The sequence below is a fragment of the Tenrec ecaudatus genome, chromosome X (assembly GCF_050624435.1).
Source record: "Tenrec ecaudatus isolate mTenEca1 chromosome X, mTenEca1.hap1, whole genome shotgun sequence".
NCBI classification, from domain to species: domain Eukaryota; kingdom Metazoa; phylum Chordata; class Mammalia; order Afrosoricida; family Tenrecidae; genus Tenrec; species Tenrec ecaudatus.
The window spans coordinates 125724698-125745618 of record NC_134548.1 but is presented as its reverse complement, the minus strand read 5'-3'; the positions used below and the strand labels follow the sequence as shown (position 1 = coordinate 125745618).

Sequence of the window (20921 nt, the reverse complement as noted above, 5' to 3'; positions counted from 1 at the left end):
ACAGAGAGATGCAGACACATGGAGGAGCTCCTTGTCTACGACAGACACAAGAGCAAGGGACTCCTTCATGCAGACTTGTCCTACTAAGAAAAAAGGCATACAAATAGCCATTGTCCTCAGAGGTGCATCATGAAATACAGTGAGAGTAGATGGCCCCACTGAAAGTCGCATTACACCTACACATGATCCTTAAAGGATGAAGAGGTAAAATATTTATTTTAAAAAGCCATTACTTCATCAGAGCATTGGGTCTCCATGCCCTGGTTGGATGCTGAACAATGTTTAAGCACCCAGCTTCCAATAGAAAGGCTGGGGGGTTGGAACCCAACCAGTGGTTCTGCAGGAGAAAGACCTGGCGAGCTGTTTCATTAAAGAATAAAGCATAGGAAATGCTGGCGACAGGTCTGTCCTATCATATGGCACCGCTGTGAGTCAAAATAGACACAGTGGCACCTAATAGCCCCAACAAGGGTTGTTTTTTACCATCATCATTATCAGCAGCATATTTTCATTCTTTAAGTGCCTACAGTATGAAAGAGAATATACTACATTTTTATATGTATTATTTCTAACATTCAGAGCCATCTTTGTGTGTGTGTGATTTCTTTATTGTGAGTTAGGTAGGGAGTTTACATTTCAGTTACCACTTCTGCACACACCAGTTCAAACCACTTGTCCACCCATCAGTAAAATACCGAATCCACCCATCCCCGCTACTGGTTCCTCTTCTCCTTCTTGTGGAATTCCATCCTCATTTCCTTTTTCCATTAGTTTGATTGGTATATACTTCACGTATCACACAAGTTAATCATTTAGAGATATTATGAAGAGCTATGCAATCATCACCACAATCAATTTCAGAATATTTTCTTCTCAGACTCATTATTATTAGCTCTTGATTTCCCCTAATTTCCCCTGCCCTGTCCCTAGGTAATTATTAATCCACTTCCTGTCTTATAGATTAACCTATCCTGGGATTTCATATAAAGAAAACCATATAGACCACAAACAGGAGGCAAATAGGCAAACAAAACCAAATAACAATGACTAGACAAAACATGGAAACATCTCAATGGAAAAGAAAGCAGAAACTATTAAAAAACTGAAATAATTTTAGGTCAAAAGGGAGACCTAGTCATAATGCATTGGCCCCCTACATCTGCTATCATTGACTCTACTGATTCATGTCCTTGGACTATACTCAGAGGAAGCTCACTGGAGGCTTTCTTTATGTGGGCAGGCTGCACATGGATTTTGAGTTTCCACTCTCATCCAGGTTGTTATTGTTGTGGTGCAGTGGTGGTTATGGTTATGTGCCCTAAATTGGCTCTGACTCATAGTAACCCCATGGGCAACAGAAGAAAACATAGCTTGGTTCTGTGTCATCCTCCCAATTGTTCTGATGTGTGAGCCCATTGTTGCAACCACTGTGTCCGTTCATCTTGTTGAAAGTCTGCCTTTACACTGTCCTGCTACTTTACCAAGTGTGATGTCCTTCTCCAGGGACAGGGCTCTCCTGACAATATGTCCAAAGTGCATGAGTTGAACTCTTGCCGCCTTTGTCTCTACGGAGCAGTCTAGCTGTGCTTCTTCCAAGACAGACTTGTCTTTTGTCAGTCCATGGTACTTTCAATATTCTTCACCAGCACCCTAATTCAAATGCATCAATTCTTCCATAGCCTTCTGCAAACGAGGTGGTCACCATTGACGCTTTTAAACCATTCCCTCCTTCAGATTTGATTTTTATTAATCAAAATTCTTGGATCACACAGGCTAGTGAGCTTCTTTCATGTGGACCTAGCTGATGCCTTCCTTAGATGGCTGCTTGTTTGAATACAAATCTTTAAGACCACGGGTGTTATTCTTTCTGTTAGGTAGGCATCATCTAGTTTCTCTACCACACTTTGCTATCACACCAATATCTTCAGTGATCTCTTTCTGAGGGTAATCATTGACCAGGGCCATACCATAAAAACTAATTGTTCTTAGAATTAGGCCAGAAGTAACTGTGCACCCTCCCTTTCTTATGAACTCGGAACTATTATTATTATCACGATAGAGACGAGACAACTGAGCCTCAGAGATTAGTAGTTTACCCCTTGTCACAGCGCTAGTTAGAAGTTTTACATTTAAGAGAGTATCCCCTCATTATCCTCCATTTCCCTATCTGCTTTCCTTTCTTTTAAATGATTACAACCAATTATCGAAAATCATTTCTTGTTTATGTATTTATTTCCTTGTTTATTGTCTTTATCCCATGATAGAGTTGAAATGCAACGAGGGCAGGGATTTTGTTAACAACAACAGCCCCTCATAATGAAAACAATAACCCCTTACTGATACAGTGGCAGAGGTGGGATTCCATCCCCAATCTAAGCACCCCAAATTCTCTGCTTTTTCCACTACTACAATTTGCAGACTGCTTTCCATACCTTTTAATTTAACAGGATAAATAATGGAAATTTATAGCTCTGTGTTTTCACTCATGCACACAATATCCTCAGCAGTGACAGGAAGACTAATCAACTGAGACTTTTTCTTGACTTAAAAAAAAATCAAAGTAAATTCTGTTTCCCATGAAATAAAATTACCTCAAGAAAGAAATGTAAATATAATAACCAAAAAAATTAAAGAATTTGATTATGAGCTGCATCACAGGAAATCTGAATTCTTGGGGGCTTCTATATATTACTATGTTATGTGTGCATGTGTCGAGGTTTGGGAAGGAATTTGGTTTTCCATTGTCATCAGTAGGGGGCAGCAATTTTCTTAGACTGGCGATGAGCTGAACAATTCAGAGGGAAGCTAGCAAGCCTGGTCCAGATGCTGATACATAAAGAGGTGTTTGTGTGTGAGAGTGTTTTTAAACCTGAGTTTATAAGTTCACCTTTCTTGGAATCTGATTAACTTCTAATTGAGATCTAATTTGAAAACGCCATCTGTTGAACATAATGCCAATACATGAAGATTTCTAACAATCAGATCCATCAACGCTGGTAGCCATTTTGAGTAGTCTGACATGACTTACACAACTCTAGTTTGAGGAGATGCAGCAGAAATGTGATATAATGAGCATTCAAGACCTACTTATGTAATGTCCATTCTCTATCTCCACATAGTGCAAATGTTTTTTTTTGCTGTTTTCCCTTATGGGTATGACAAAGCTGGAATGTTCATTCCAGGTGGAGGTGCATTTTGAGAGTGGTGTTCAGAAATTTCAATGTACAGAAATCTGTAGGTCAGAGCAGACTGGGAAGTGGACATCGGTCTTGGCATTCCTGTGCACCGCAGCCTTCAGATGGTAGGCTCCCCAAGAGACAGTCAATAGTTAGTGATGTGCTTGCGTGTTTCCTTGAGCAGTTTGAAGGTTCCTTGAGAAAATGGATCATGTTTTGATTCATATTCTATCCCGGTACCTAACCTAGAATTGGAAGTATAACAGTCTGTCAATAAATGCTTGTTCCATGGATGTTTGATGTCATTTTTCTAAATCTTGCATAGTAATGGGAGCATTGTTGGACTTAATACATTCTAGTTTAGTGGTTTTGATTCATTGCTATTTGCAGGACATTGATTTTAAAATGCTAAATGAGCAAACCTCTGTATAAATCTGTGCAAATGTAAGATTATATTTGGTCAGTATATTTCTCATTTGTTGATCCCTGAGAGCCTAGACAAACATATTGATATGCTCACATTCTCATCATCAACATCTACTAAAATCAGCTTTATGCTGGATTTTGGTGGTACAAGCTATAAATACAGTTCCTGCTACTAAGGAGCTGTGGATGCAAAGCGTGTCTATAGAATCAGGAGGAGCAGTAGAGTTACTGCAGTCTCCAAGTGCTCAGTGAAGAGGAAAAACTCAGGTAACAGTAAGAACTTTAGCAAACACAGCTGCTACAGGATATAAGTAGTCTGGTTATTTGAAACACCCTGGAAAACGTTAATTTTCACTGTGATTAGAATGTTTGTTGCAGAATCACAGCCATGCTGTGCTAGGTGCTGAATATTCACCTCCCTTAAATATTGTATAATGCATAAATTAGCCCTAAAGAGACTAAAAACCTACTGTTTTTTTTTAAAAGGAGCCCTTTGCTGAATCAGTTATTTTTTTCATGTGCTAATAATAGGTGGACGAACCTCCCATGAATAGCTTTATAAAGTGATTGTGATTTTAGTTTTCATAGTTACTTTTAGCCTTTGCTAGTTGAAAACAAGTAAAAAGCTACAATATTGAAACCATGGACAAATACGTACATGAAAAGCAATTGTTTGACTATTTATACAAACTATTTAGATAAGAATGATGGTTCTCGATTTAAACGGAACTGCATTTTCAAGATCCATTAATCTGTTTTAGTTTCTTGAAAAGAAATTTCTATTTGTAGTATAGAAATTTGCAAATAAATAATAGAAAATAAGGATAATGCCATTTAATTATTAAAAAATATAAATTGGGCTTAAGGACATCACAACAGTGATGAAACCAGATAAGCTTCATCAACTTTAAGTGAACACTCCAGTTTCTTTAAAAGAAAAAAACTTAAACAAATAAGGCCCGTGCTTTGTGTTTCTGTTAGCAAATAACATGTGGGGATAAAAAAATGTTCAATGTGTTTGCTATTGTAAAGAATTGAGGTTATACCCCTTCCACTCTCCACATACTTTTCGAACATCATTACCCAGGGGCTTATCAAAGATGCATTGTTTCTCTATCAGTAATTTCTTCTGAATAGCTAATTCCCTCTTTAATTTTACAAGAATAACTGCATATTCAACTGCTATGGCCAATTTCTAAGGTTTATGGTCCATTTCATAAAGTCTTGTCAATCAGTTCTTACTTCCTTTTAATTATGGGTCCCAGTAGGATGCATGTGCCAGCATTGCTTCAAATATAGATGAGGCCAAGAACCAGAAAATCTTATCATGGGGTAATTGCTTATAATCCTATTAAAGCATTTTCTGTGTTAAAATGGGTGAGGTTCGGAATATAATAGCAAATTTGACAACCAGATGTATTCCTTTTCATTCAAGGTCTGTCTCACAACTAGGAAGCCTCCCTTGACCATTCAAATATCAAGAGCATAAAGAACATGCTGTATGTGAAGAGGTTTTAAAAAGTTGACGGGAAAATTGCATTTTCTTTTTTTTTTTAACAATTTATTGGGGCTGATACAATTCTTTTCACAGTTCATACATATACATACATCAACTGTATAAAGCACATCTGTACAGTCTTTGCCCTAATCATTTTTTTTTCTCTTTTCTTCTTTTACATTTTATTAGGGACTCCAACAACTCTTACCACAATCCATACATATACATACATCAATTGTATAAAGCACATCCATACATTCCCTGCCCCAATCATTCTCAAGGCATTTGCTCTCCACTTAAGCCCCTTGCATCAGGTCCTCTTTTTTTCCCCCCCTCCCTCCCCTTTCCCCCCTCCCTCATATGCCCTTGGTAATTTATACCTCGTTATTTTGTCATATCTTGCCCTATCCGGAGTCTCCCTTCCCTCCCTTCTCTGCTGTCCCTCTCCCAGGGAAGAGGTCACATGTGGCTCCTTGTAATCAGTTCCCCCTGTCCAACCCACTCACCCTCCACTCTCCCAGCATCGTCCCTCACGCCCTTGGTCCTGAAGGTATCATCCACCCTGGATTCCCTGTACCTCCAACCCTCATATGTACCAGTGTACAGCCTCTGTCCTATCCAGCACTGCAAGGTAGAATTCGGATCATGGTAGTTGGGGGAGGAAGCATCCAGGATCTGGGGGAAAGCTGTGTTCTTCATCGATACTACCTCACACCCTAATTAACCCATCTCCTCTCCTAGGCCCCTCTATGAGGGGATCTCCATTGGCCGACACTTGGGCCTTGGGTCTCCACTCTGCACTTCCCCCTTCATTTAGTATAATATATATACACATACATATATACATATACACATATATACACATACATACACACACTTATATCTTTTTTTTTTTGCATGATGCCTTATATCTGGTCCCTTGGGCACCTCGTGATCGCACTGGCCGGTGTGCTTCTTCCATGTGGGCTTATTTGTTTCTGAGCGAGATGGCCGCTTGTTCACCTTCAAGCCTTTAAGACCCCAGACACTATCTCTTTTGATAGCCGGGCACCATCAGCTTTCTTCACCACATTTGCTTGTGCACCCATTTGTCTTCAGCGATCCTATCATGGAGGTGTGCAGTCACTGATATGATTTTTTGTTCTTTGATGCCTGGTAACTGATCCCTTTGGGACCACTCGATCACACAGGCTGGTGTGTTCTTCCATGTGGACTTTGTTGCTTCTGAGCTAGATGGCCGCTTGTTTATCTTCAAGCCTTTAAGACCCCAGTCACTATCTCTTTTGATAGCCGGGCACCATCAGCTTTCTTCACCACATTTACTTGTTCACCCACTTTGGCTCCAGCCGTTGTGTCGGGAGAGTGAGCATCATAGAGTTCCAATTTAATAAAAGAAGGTATTCATGCATTGAGGGAGTGTTTGAGTAGAGGCCCAAGGTCCTTCCGCCACCTTAATACTTGACCTATAAATATAGACACATAGATCTATTTCCCCATCCTCCTATATATATTTGCATGTACATGTCTTTGTCTAGACCTCCATGAATGCCCTTTGACTCCTAGCTCTTTCCTCCATCTCCCTTGACCTTCCTCCTGCCCTACTACCAAGCTTCATCGCCACCTGGGCTAGAGTATACCTCTTTTCTAAGCAACCTTACCCTCGATCATTTCCCATCAGGCCTGCCACTCCCCCTTCTCTACCCTTTGGGGTCCCATGTTTTTCCCTTGTCCCTGGGTTTGTTAACACCACTTCCTTACCCCCCCTACCCCCTACCCCAAGTCCCCCCGGAACTGTCGGTCCCGTTGTTTTTCATCCAGATAGTTCATCCAGCCTGTCCTATTCAGACAGACCTGTGGAGTCACTAACATGCACGAAAACTAGACAGAGGAACACAAAGCAACAGTATACAACCAGACAACAAAACAACCAAAACAAACCACTGAAAAAGAACAGAACAAAACAGTTCACAAGAGAAAAGCTTGTAGTTAGTTCAGGCATCTTTGCTGGCCCTTAGGAGCGTTTTCCAGTCCAGTCTGTTGGGGCACCACGCCCTGGCCCCAAAGTCCACTTTCAGCATTCCCTGGGACCTTGCCACTCCATTCCCTTGCTGTTCCGCTGCACTCCCCCAGTGATTTGCCTCGGTGTGGTGGGATCAGGTCAGGTGCAATTCCCACACTGTGTCTCCGGTGCTGTCCCCTGTATCGCCCTTAGTCACTGAACTTTCTGAAGCCTACTCCTATATTTACATTCTCTATTTATAACTCAAACTCTGGAGTCAAACTATCAGGATTTGATGCTAGCTTGTCCATAAGGATTAAATTAATCAATTTATGCCTCAGTTTCTTTACCTAAAAAAATGGAGATGATAATAGTAGTACCTCTCCCATAGGATTGCAAAAGTTATAAAACTTGAAATACAGAATGTATTTATCACATATCTGGTTCATATTGTTGTTAAGTGTCACTCAGTTGTTTTTTGACTCATGGAAATCCCATGGAGACCACAAGGTCACCTGTTCAAACTCACCAGTCATTCCATGGGAGATGTTTGAGGGTTTCTGTTCCCATAAAGATTCACAATGCCTCATAACCCTATGCATCATCACTGTAATTGACTCGATGACAATAGGTTTAGTGGTCGAGGTGACAGAGTAGAACAGCCCCATAGGGTCTTCAAGGATATAATCTTTGTGGGGGCTTATCACCAAGTCTTTTACTTGGGGAGCTTCTGCCTAAGTTCTAAATGCCAACCTTCTGGTTAATAGCTGAGTGTTTAAATGTTGCGCCATCAGGACCCCTTACCTGACCCATCTCAAACCAGAAACCAAACATACTGCCCTTGAGTCAAATCTGACTCATAATGACCGCATAGGACAGGGTAGAACTGCCCCTGTGGGTTTCTGAGATTGTAACTTATTACAAGAATAGAAAGCCTCATCTTTCTCCTATGGAGCAACGGGTGGTTTTGAACATTCTGAACTTGTGTTTAGCAGCCTATTATGCCAACAGAGCTCCTCTATGTATCAGAGGCAATAACTTATTAGGACTTGAGGATGTTGGGAATACCCCCCAGCCAATTCACCCAGCTCTGAGGAAGCAGACAGCAGAGTCCACCCTCAGGCAGAGAGGCAGAACAGAGTAGGGTGGGTCAGCAATGGTCAGTAGCATGTACATCAGCCCCACATGGGATTTCAAACTCAAGCGCTGCATGGGCGACAAGGTGCAGTGAAGCAGGTCTTGAAGGAGCCTCAAGTTCAAGGGACATGATCCATGGGTTGGCTTGGCCCACAGATGGTGCAGCACAAGGTTGAGGTAGGAGGATGCTAGTCCAATCACCAGAGAGGAAGAGAGGATGGAGTGGGTCATGGAAAGCCATTTATCTCTTGCTCTCCAATCGAGCTGTGAACTGATTACACTCCACCCTCATATTCCTATTGGTCTAGTTGACACAGTTCACCTAACTGTCACAACACACCATTTTCAAATGTTCTTTCTTGCATATTATTTTTCTCCTTCTCTATCACCACCAGTTCTACCATTGCTTGATTATAAGCCACCAGAGCCTCGCATTTGAACATTTACATCGGTCATATGGCTAGCCTCTTATACTTCTATTCTTGCCTTTACATAAACTCCACACTACTCAAAGTGATGTCTTTACATTTAAAGCACGTTTTATCACTCCTTTGTGTAAAAGTATCCTTAAAAGACTTCCTATGATCCTTAGACTAAAACACAAACACCTAATCATCTCTGGCAAGACCTTTCACGATCCTGACTATGTGTATGAAGTTATGCATTTATTGATTGAGTCATTTGGAAAGTGCTTATGAAATGCCTATCATGCACCGGGTGAACAAAACAGACTAAAACCCCTGCTGTGATGGAGCTGGTGTTTTCTTGGGAAGAATAGACAACAAACCAGCTAAAAGGATAGAATGCATAGTAGATCAGACATAAGTGAGGCTATGGAGAAAAAAACCTCCCTCACTGCCATCTGGTCGACACCAACTGCCCTGTGAGTTTCCAAGACCGTAACTCTTTATGAGAGTAGAAAGCCTTGTCTGTCTCCCTCAGAGTGGCTGGTAGTTTCAAACTGGCAGCCCAAGATGTAACCATTATACAAAAATAAGGACGGGAAAACTGTAGGGGGTGGCAGCATAGAGGCTGTTGTTTTTAGGTACCTTTGAATTGATTCTGACTATATTCATTTTGAAATTAAGGGGCCAGGCACAATTTAGAGACTATCCCAGTGTGCTCAAATTAAGGTGAAGGGGAGGATTTAGAGACTTCCCAGGACATGCGTCACTCTTGCCAAGATCCTGATGGTGACCTCATGTGACAGATAAGAATGGTCCCATAAGATTTTCTTGGCTGCAATCGTGACAGGACGTTTTTCTTATGGGAGTCTGAGGGAGGCCAACCAGTCAGTGTTTGTATCAGTCACTCAGTGCATATCCACTGTAGGAGCTCTGGTGACACAGTGGCTACATGTCGGGCTGTTGTATGCAAGCTCTGCACTTGAAAACCGCCAGCTGTTCCTTGGGAGAGGGGCGGGACTTTCTATTTCTTATGGAGTAGTGGTCTCAAAAACTGCACAGGGGGCAGTTCTTCCCTGTCCTACAGGGTTTCTATGAGTGAGAATTGACTCAAGAACAGTGAGTTTGGTTTTCACCATTGTGTAACTATAGCTCCTCAAGAAGGACAGTTTGTTTTAAGGAAGTTCTTGGCAGGTCATAAAAAGTATCCCTTCTGTGGACACGTCGAAGGATATTTCAGGAAGCAGTAATGTACAATGATGTGTACAGGATGTAGGGAAACTGTAAAAGAGAGTGGGTAGCAGGGGGCAGCCACCACCCCTGGGTGTCGAAGGCACAAGAGGGAAAAGAAGTTGCTAGAATGAGGAGAGATTGAAGTTTGTATGGAGAATCATTGTGGCAAAAACTGTGCTCTTGGACCAAGATGTTAGGCAGCCTAGGTGACTCTGACGGGAGAGAACTGGATGAAAAAATGATCTCATCATCCTCTGCCCTTGTGCCGGTGTTCCTCACTGGCCATTGTAGCTTTACTGGTCAATCACGGAAAGAATCGGGAGGGAAAAAAATAGGGTGGTCAGGGAGGGCCTTTCTGCAAACTTCACTCCCTTTTTGCTCTCTATCCCTCCTGGTCTTCATTCTCATACTGGACTTTGTCTCGAGCAAGGCTTCTGTATATGTGGACTACTCTATTTGAATTACTTCTCTCTTCCTCCTCACTTGAACATTCTGAACTTAACTCCTGCACCATCGATGCCAGCTTGAGTGCCCTGTCCTCAGGGAAAGCTTTCCCTGACCCATCTGAGCACTCAGTGTCCTCTTCTCTCTGTACTTGCTGTTCTGAACTTCTGCATAGTATTGATCATAGGGTGTCATTCCATATTTATTTGACTACTCTAATCAACATCTGTACACCTTGCTAGATGTCAAAGTCCATGATGTTAAGGAATATGTCCATGCTCTCTTCTACAATATTCACAGTGCCTGGAGCACAATATGTAGTGAACACATAGTTAATGAATGAGTGATTGAAGATTAGTATACAACAAAACAATCACACTGAGAGACTATTTCTTATAACTTCCCTTCTGAAGTTTTCCCCAACTCTACACTTTGGGTTATTATAGCTTCACATTGTCCATGAAAAAGCTTTGGATGTCTTCATCTTACATTCATGTAATCTTTTCCTGTATTTCCAATTGAAAGAATCTCATGTTAAGTAACTGGAAGTGACAGCTTAATATCTGAACATTTTCATTTAATTATAAGTTATAAGAATACCAAATGAAACAGACTTTTTGTCAAGGTATGGTGAGGACAAGGGCAGAAAAATAAACCAATGGGGTAACCTGTGGAGCAGTGTTGATTTAGGTGAAATGGAAAAGAGCAATCTATAAGAAGGAGAAGACAAATCAAGGAAGAGGTTAAGGATAAACTATCAGGGGTGTTGATTGGTAGTTTAAACTGTTAAATACAAAGCTGATTGTCTGAAGTGCAAGCCTTTACCTGACTTACAATAAAAATTTGTTTTAAAAAAGAATGGGATATAAATACATGCATGAGAAATTTTACCAGTGAAACTAGTGGTTGGAAATGGAATAAAAGGGAACAAATAAAATGATTACTGAGTATAACACCATACAATAAACCAAGGAATAAGATTAACTCAATTATCTGTACCTAAAATTAAGACACACATGCAAAAATCACAGTCAACCAGAGAACACCAGGACTGGGGTAGGCTAGGGAATACTACCCTCCTATCGCCCCTTTTACCCTTGGAGAGCTTCTTTATTCTATCACAATCAGTGATTTCTGAGATCGGTAGATGATATGTACTTGGCAGGCTAAAAGATTGTTCAACTTAAAATGTTCTTGCCCTGGACAGCCCAAGATAATAGAATATGGCATTTTCCATCCATACTGTAGAATTTGCATGCTTCCTTGGATCGCATCTGCTTTTATTCAAGCCAACATTTTTCTGATAGAAGTTGGTGCTTCTCTCTCTCTGTTTCTCTGTCCCTCTCTGTCTCCGTCTCTCTCTCTCTCTCTCACACACACACACTATGTGCTTCGCATCCAACAATACTTCTATCATTGTTTCTACCTGCACAAGAATTATATAAACCCATTGCATGGGATAAAGGAAGATATCTCAGTTGTCCAGAAACTATTCATTGCTGATGTTTTCCCCTCCTTTTATTCTTTTTCTTAGAGTTTGAATTTTATTTTCCCCTACCTTGTTGTGCTGCTGATATTCATGATTTTTCACATGCTACTTTGCCTACTGTACTTCAGATTCCCTCCACATTCTCTGTCTGGTATAAGCTGCCTCTGTACTCACATCCACCTTGGTCACTAGGCTCCATGTCCTTCCCAAGGACTGACTTTTCCTATGTCCTTGGCTTGTCTCAGATCTCCTGATCCTAGTGCCCACATTTACATTCATGACACACACACACACACACACACACACACACACACACACACACACATCTTTCCCTAAGGTGACTATCTAGAAGAACCCACACCCATCAACAACCATCAAGGACAGAAGTTTCTATTTGGAAGCAGGGTGAGTACCATGCTGTGAGCTCTTGGAATAAGGACACAGGATATGGCCTCTTAGCCTAAGTGAACAATATTGTCACTTACCAAATGGGAAATAATAGCAATAATTACTAAAAGAGATTTTTACAAGTGCTTAGTGCTCCACAGGCCAGAAGTTCATGGTGTCACACGGGGTCAGAAAGAGCAGAGGATTTGGCTGAGAAAGAAGGTTTTAAGGGGTATGTCACACTTGTATTTCCTATTCTGAGTTTGCTCAAGGAGAAAAAGAACTTTATTTATTTCCATAATAAAAAAATATGTTTATCCTCAGGGGTGGCAGGGGTACAGTCAGGACAGTGAAAATCAATTAGCTGGGAATCTCAAAGTTAATAGAATATGTCAATGAAAGTCCTCCAGATTGCCTGGCTTTTTCTTGATATGGAAAACTTACACAGTCCTAGAACTCCTATTAGCATTAATGAGGATTTCACATGTAAATTCCCAGGAAATCCAAAGGAGTGTTAATTCTTTACACCTGGATGGTGTTATGAGAAATCTTAATTTTTTCCTCTTTAGCTGTTTTAAAAAAACGAAATGGATAATAAAAAGCACAAATTTGAAAACTGTCCATCCAAATGGCAAAGACACAGTGTTTGCAAGACTCCCTTTGCTTCTAAGACAGCAGGGGCACTGACGCCAGTCTCAGTTGCTGTTGCTGCCATTCAGAGCAAAAGTTTTACATCTATTCAAGACCCTTGTCATTCCCTGGTACTATCACTATATGTTTTTAAAGTTGTTAAATTATGTTGATTACTGGTATTATGTTTCCACAGCATACAATGGCAGTTACCTGCCTCTAGGGATGAAAGACTAAGGTTTCACGTGCCTAGATCATTTCCTAGTATATGTAGAGAACTAGAGAAAACACTAAGGTACATATTAGGTTTGTATTTTTTCACCATATTTATTCAATGTGTGGGCTGAGTAAATTATCTGGAAGCTGGATCACATTAAAAAAAACACAGCATCAAGATTGTAGGACTACTTATTAACAACCTGTGATATGCAAAAGATACAATCTTGCTTACTAAAAGGAAAGATAATTTGAAGCACTCACTGATAAAGATCAAAGACTACAGTATCTATTAGACTTCAATATAATAAGTAAAAATCCTCACAACTGAATAAATGGAGAAAATATTAATTTTGTCAAGAATTTCATTTGACTGGAACCCACAATCAATGCTTATGGAAGCAGCAGTCACGAGATCAAATGACAACTTGTGTTGGGCAAATCTGCTGCAAAAGACCTCTTGAAATTTTTACAAAGCAAAGATCGCTTTGAGATCTAAGGTGCACCTGATCCAAGTCATTGGTATTTTCAATGAACAAGGAAAAATAAATAATTGATGTCTTTGAATTTTGATGTTGGCTAAGAATATTGAATTTACAATGAACTGTCAGAACAATAAACAAATCTGCAGATGTAGTGCTACTGGATGCTCCTTAGAAATGAGGATGGCGGCGCTTTGCATTACGTTTTATCGGGATGGAGAAATCACAGGACACTCACATGTTTGGGAGAGTAAAAGGTAAGTGAAATAGAAGACCCTCAAGGAGAGGAATTGACAACAATGATTTCAAATATGAACAAGATGGTGAGGGTGGTTCAGGCTGAGACTCAAGAGCATGTAAGAACGACACACACACACACTCACACACACACACACACTCACTCACTCACACACACTGAAAAAAAAGAGCATGTAAGAACAACAAAAGCACTGGTGATAGTTGCATAAAACAATTGCGGTAATAGGTGTAATTGAATTGTACACAAGTAAAATCTTAAACAATGTACTAGCAATATTTTTACAATAGTACAATACACATAAAATTATATAAATGGAATCATTCAGTGTGTCACTTTTCAGGGGTTAGATTTTCAGTAAATATAATTCCTGGAAATTCACCCATGTTACTTTATGGAGCAATGATTTCTTTTAATTGCTTAGTAATATTCCATGGTAAGGGTATAGCACAGTTTATTCACCTAATGCAGAACAGCTGGGATGTTTTTAATGTTTGGCTATTATGAATAAAGGGACTAAAACTTTAATGGTTTTAAAGGGGTGAGATAGTTAGATTTTATTGTGCCAACCTGGCCAATAAACACATGTGGGGTTATTGAAGGGTAGAGGGAGAAATGGCTCAGTGAGCCTCGCCTTTCTTGTTCTCCGGTCTTTTGCTTTGTAATGGTCGGACCTGGGTGCAACTGCCTTAGCTAGTTCCTGCTTCAGCTGGTAAGGCTCACTTCCTATAATACATCCCTGAGGAGAAGCCACATGGACCTACCATGATGCAGCCTGGGTCCTGGAGCAGCAGTCTGGAGACCCCTGCCACTGCTGGGATGCTTACACGTTCACTGATTCGGCTTTCCTCCTGCAGTCGGCATCATTGCGTGTGTTTTGTAAGATAGAAGAGAACTTTGTGGATTAGTGTCGGACATATGGGCTTATGTTGGAGTTGTGGGCTTGGGAAGCACTGGGTTGGGATTTTTTTCTTGATGTGCACTTACCCTTTATGTAAAACAATCTCTTATACATGAGTTTCTGTGGATTTGTTTCTCTAACGTACCAAGAGTAACACAAGGGGCTAAGAACATTCACATAAAAACCTTTTTTGCAGGGGTGGGGGGCAATGCAAATATTCATTTATTTGGGACAAATACCAAAAAGTTCAGATAGTAGGTTGTATAACAGTTATATATTTAGTTTGTTCAGGTTCTGCTATATGCTTTTTGAGAGTAGTTTATCATTTTCATTAATGGCATTTTAATCAAATGGTCACTTATGGAATGATAACTAGGTTCCAGGTACCTGTTCTAAGTACATAACATGCATCATCTCTTTTACTCCCCAACCCTTCATTTTGTGCGGAACCTAGGGACAAAGGAGGTAAGCAACATTTTCAAGGTCACATAGCTGAGACATGAACCTGGATATTCTTTGTTGTTGTTGTTGCTATTCAGAATATACGCAGCAAAACTCATCCCTTCCTTGTGAGGGGATGTCATATTGCCAACAGATGGGTTTTGGGTCTCTGTTATTCCCCTCTTACCTCTCAACAATGTTTTCTGTTTGTTTGTTTGAGGACTTCTGGGGCCTGTTACCTGATTCCATGGTCACCTCATGATCACAGAGGTTGGTGTGCTTCTCCATGTGGACTTATTGCTTCTGGGCTAGATGGCTGCTTGTTTAACTTCAAGCCTTTAAAACCTCAGACAGTATACCTTTTAATAGATGGCCACTATCAGTTTTCTTCACTACATTTGCTTATGCATCTATTTTGTCTTCAGCGATCATGTTGTGAGAGTGAGCATCACAGAATGCGAGCTTGTTAGAACAAAGTGTTCTTGCATTGAGGGAGGGTATGAGCAGAGGCCCAAAGTATGTCTACTTCCTCCAAGTATTGCCATATAATATATGTTCATAGGTCAATACCTCTATTTTTATGAGTTTATACATATACATAAATGCACATCTATGTTTATACCGCTATCTAAAGCTTTGCTTCCTAGATTTTTCCTGTTTCCATTTACCTTCCTCTTGCCCCACCATCATGCTTGACCCTCTTCTGCCTCTTAGTAATTCCTTTCAGCTGCATTTCTGTTGCTCCAACACCACCAGAATCTCTATGTCCTCTGCATCGTGGCTTTTAATTCCCTAATTGCTCCCATCTATGTTGTTGTTTGCTCACTGCTCCTTTCCCCTACCTTCTCCTCTCCTAAGGTCCCTCTAGAAACTTTGGTCCATTGCTTTCTCCTCAGGCTTGCTTACCAAGCCTATCTTATATAGGTAGGCAAAACAACAATAAGAGACAAACAAAAGATTGAATAAAAATTGAAAAAACAACCCCCCCCCAAAAAACTAGAAAAAAACTACAACAATAAAGCATACATAATTCCAGGTCTGTCTGCTGACCTTTATGATTATCTCCTCACCGGTCCTAGGGGGTTCTGGAAACTGCCCCTCCTAGCCTGAAGTCTATTTTGGGGGCTCCTCAGGGGTTTTGTGACTTTGGTTTGCTCTCGTTGCTGGTCTGTTATGTTCTCTCTACTGTGGGGGTGGTCAGGCCTGACACACTCCCTGCCGTGTGTCCCCGGTATCGTGCCCTGTCACGGTATTCTCCAGTGAGGAAATATCATGTCTCACGCTGTTGTCAGCTGCAAAGTCCTCTCTGTACTTTAGCAGGTCCATGCAGGGGTGTCATCCTCGGGGCTTGGTGCGCCAGTTTCGGGTCTAGTCCCTCGCTCTCTCTTTTCTCCTTATTGGTTTGCTTTTGTATGGACATGGCTGGTCGACCCTTCGCCACAACCTATACACTAGGCCCTATAAGTTTAGTGTTGTCCTCTGTAGAAATCATTTTGGGAGGGGGGGAGTGCCAGTTTGGCTCAGATTGGGGTCAGACCCATGCTCATGGTTTGGTGCACCATGGTGCCATCTGCACTCACACGCCCATTTCTGTGGAGACATAAATAATTCCCCCTGCCCCCTGGGTGCATTAGTACCCTATTCCCCCAATGCCCTCATTTCCTTTTTGTTCTCCCTCGCTACCCCCCCTTCCCCTTCTTTGCTTTGGAATGACATGTACCTCCATGGGTTTGGTCTGTTGCCCACCCAATTGCCTGGAACTCAACCTGTCCTGTGTGCGATACGTGGCTTTTCTTCTATACCTACTGTGCTGATTATACTTACCTCAGGGGACTCTTGTACTTGTCCTTTTGTGATTGGCTAACTTCACTTAGCATAATTTCCTCCAGTTCTTCTCATGAGACAGTGTGCTTCAGGCGTTCATCAGTGCTTTTTAATGATGTGCAGTACTCTATTGTGTATATGTGCCAGAGTTTGCTTGCTGTCTTTGTTTCTTTCTTTGTTTCTTTCATCATCTTATTGGGAGCTCTTACAGCTCTTATCATAATCCATACATACATCAATCGTGTCAAGCACTTTGGTACATATGTTACCATTAACATTTTCAAAATACTTTCTTTCTACTGGAGCCCTTGGTATCAGCTAATTTCAGCCCTCCCTGCCCCTCCCTTTCTCATGAAACCTTGATAATTTATAAATTATTTTTGTTTCATGTCTTACACCAACTGCTGTCTCCCTTCACCCACTTTTCTGTTGTCCGTCCCCCTAGGAGGAGGTTATATGTCAATCATGGTGATCGGTTCCCCCTTTCTCCTCCCATCGTCCCCTTACCCTCCTGATATTGCTAATCTTATTATTGGTCCTGAAGGGTTTATCTGTCCTGGATCCCTTGTGTTCCAAGCTCTTATCTGTATCCGTGTACAAGCTCTGGTCTCGCCGGATTTGTAAGGTAGAATTGGGGTCATGATAATGAGGGGGAAGAAGCATTAAAAAACTAGAGGAAAGTTGTGTGTGGTTCATTGGTGCTATACTACACCTCTTCTTTGTGACCCTTCTGTGAGGGGATGTCCAATTATCTACAGACGGGCTTTGGTTCTCCACTCCACCCTCTCCTCATTCACATTAATATGATTTTTTTTGTTCTGAGTCTTTGATGCCTGATACCTGATTTCTTCGACACCTCATGATCACACAGGGTCCTGTGCTTCTTTCATGTGGGTTTTTTGCTTCTCAGCTAGATGGCCACTTGTTTATCTTCAAACCTTTAAGACCCCTGATGTTATATCTTTTGATAGCCAGGCACCATCAGTTTTTTTCAACACATTTGCCTTTGTACCCAGTTTGTCTTCAGTGATCTTGTCAGGGAAGGTGAGCATCACAGAATGCTGGGTTATTGGAACAAAGTGTTCTTGCATTGATGGATTGCTTGAGTAGAGGCCCAATGTCTGTCTCTTAACATATAAATATATGTACATAGATCTATTTCCCTATCATTTTATATATAAATGTATTTACATATTTACATGCCTGTATTTAGACCTCTATCAATGTCCTTTGCCTCCTAGATCTTTCCTCTATTTCCTTTTACCTTCCTCTTGCCCCACTATCATGTTCACCCTTCATTCCGGTTTCAGTAATTCCTTTCGGCTACATTGCACTTGATCAAGCCCCACTAGGCATCCTATGCCCTCCTCACCATTGTGTTTAGATCACTTGCTGTTCCCTTGCCCCTGGGCTTGTTGGCATCCCCCTTTCTTTGCACTGTATCCCCCTCTCCCATGTCCCCCTGGAACCATTAGTCCAGTTGTTTTCTCCTCTGGATTGTTTATCCTTCCTATCTTATCTAGGTCAACATGCAAAAACAATAATAAACACAAAAACAAAACAAAGCAAAACAAAACAACAAAGGAAAAACAAAAGCAAAACAACAACAACAAAAACCACCTATAAATAGTTCCAGGTCTGTTTGTTGACCTTTATGAGTGTTTTCCAGTCAAGTCAGATGAGGTGCCCTGCCCTGGCCCCAAAGTCTATTTTTGATATTCCTCAGGGACTTCATTGCTTTGCTCCCCTTGCTGTTTTGTTGCATAACCTTAGTGTTTCACCCCAGTGTGGTGGGTTCAGATCGCGCACAATTCCCGCACCGTGTCCCCAGTGTGGCCTCTGTAGAGCTATGGGTCAGTGAGGGACATCATATCTCATTGTGGGGCTGTCCCTGTGGTCTTCTCTGTGCACTGACTGCTCCGAGGAGGAATATCATCCTCGGGGCTTGGTGGGCCAGGATATGTTCCACTCTCTCTCCTTCCCTCTTCTTTTGTTCCTGTGTGCTCAGATCAAAAGTGTCCCTCTCCTGGTCCTGCAGCTTCAGTGCTGTCCTCTTTAGTGTATTCTGCATTCTTCTGGGAGGGGAGGATATCCATGTAACTGGGATTGAGGGTGACCCCATCCACAGGCCTCTCTATAGGTTTGCTACTTCATGCTGGCACATTGCATTCATGTCTTGACACACACAGTTGAAATCTGGTCCTACCCTTGATCTCCTGTGGAGATGTAAACAATACCTTCCCATTGGGTAGATTATTGCCCTTTTTCCCTGCTATCCATGTCATTTTTATTTCTTTCCCCCACCTTTTTAGTTGGCCACCCTATGTATCCCTAGATTGGATCATGCCAGAGTTTTCTAATCCACTTGTCTACAGATGGAAATTGAGGTTGCTTCCAATTCTTTGACATTGTGAATTGCCTGGTCCTGATCCCTTTCTTTCCTCTTCTGGGTCTATGCCCAGTAGCAGAATGGCTGGGTTTTAAGGTAGCTCAATTTCCATCTGCTTTAAATATCACCTGATGGCTTTCCACAGTGATTGTGCATATCTACATGACCATCTACTCTGGAGGAGAGTTCCTATCTCGCCACATCCCCTTTAACATTTGTTGCTCTCTGATTTTCTGATTTGGGCTAGCCTCATAGGTGGTATCTCATAGTTGTTTTAATTTGCATTTCTCTGATGTCTAATGACCAGGAACATTTTCTCATAAGTTTAGTGGCAATTCAGGTCTCCTCCCTAGTGAAACTTCTGTTAGAATCTTTGGCCCACTTCCTCAAGGGGTTAACTGTTTTCCTCTTTCTGCAGGATGGGAGGGTGTTTGGGATTTTAGTAATCACCCCTTCGGGCAGGCCATTCTTATTACTAAGGTAAACTATCTTTCAGGTATAAGAAATTTTCAGGAGAAACTTTTGGTTTAATGTATAAAGTTTATTTCAGTGCAATGGTTTCAGAGGTTCATCTACTTTCTTGGATTCCAGAAATTCTAAAGCCATGAAAATTTGAAATTCTGTTCTGAATTTTCATCCTTTGCATCAGAAGTTTTCTATGAAATTTTTAATTATGATTTTCGATTATAATAGCTAGACACCATCCAGTGTTTGTATGCATTCTTCACAATGATATTAGTCTACCTGTACAATTAGAAAAGAGTTCCAAATAAAATAAATAGAAAATTCTCCCATTTGCCATACGGCAAATAAATAAAACAGCAAATTATTTGGAAGACATTCAGAGTTGAAAAATCTACCTTGACAATTGAATAACCAGTTTCTACTTGTAGGGCTACATTGATTCTTTGATTGAGTTGAAATTGACACTTCTAGTGAGTTTGGCTATGACAGGGTGGGAAGTATAATTGACATATAATTGTAGCACCTTAGCTCAGTGTCCTGGCTTTCTTACTTACTAAATGCATGCACTTAAATGTCACTGGGATTTAACTATACCCTTGTCTGTAACATGGGGCTGATAGCATCTTTTTCACAAACCCTTTCATAAAACAAATTCTGTAAAGATTAAATATAATCAATTGATATGAATGCACTTTACAAGCTCTAAAACATGATTATGAATGGTTTGGAGAATATCTCCGTCTCTGCTACAAATTCCTACTCAATTCTGTTGTACTGGAAAAACAGTCTTACACAATATGGAAATAAATTAAAGTGCATGGATTCCAATAAAACATTATTTACAAAAGCAAGTGGCCAATTTGGCCTTGGCAATACTGCTCTAGTAAAGAGTTATAGCCTGGGAAACCCTGCAAGGGTAGTTATGAGTTAGAACCAGTACTATTTCTTTCTGATGTAACAGGACTAACTCAACAGCAAGTGAAAACAAAAACAATAACATGAGTTAGAATTGAATGGGAGTGGCAGCAGGTTTTGCTTTGTTTTTTAGGTTGGTAGTTTTCTGACCTCTGATGCAAACATTCTCATTAGATAGTAATCAGTTTCTCTTTAATAAAATGTTCTCT

General features: G+C 40.9%; 1 pseudogene; it reads right to left on the bottom strand.

Moving 5' to 3' along the window:
• Positions 1–15368, bottom strand: part of LOC142433699 (protein yippee-like 1 pseudogene) — a 34950-nt pseudogene extending 19582 nt beyond the window's left edge.
• Positions 15369–20921: the final 5553 nt, after the last annotated feature.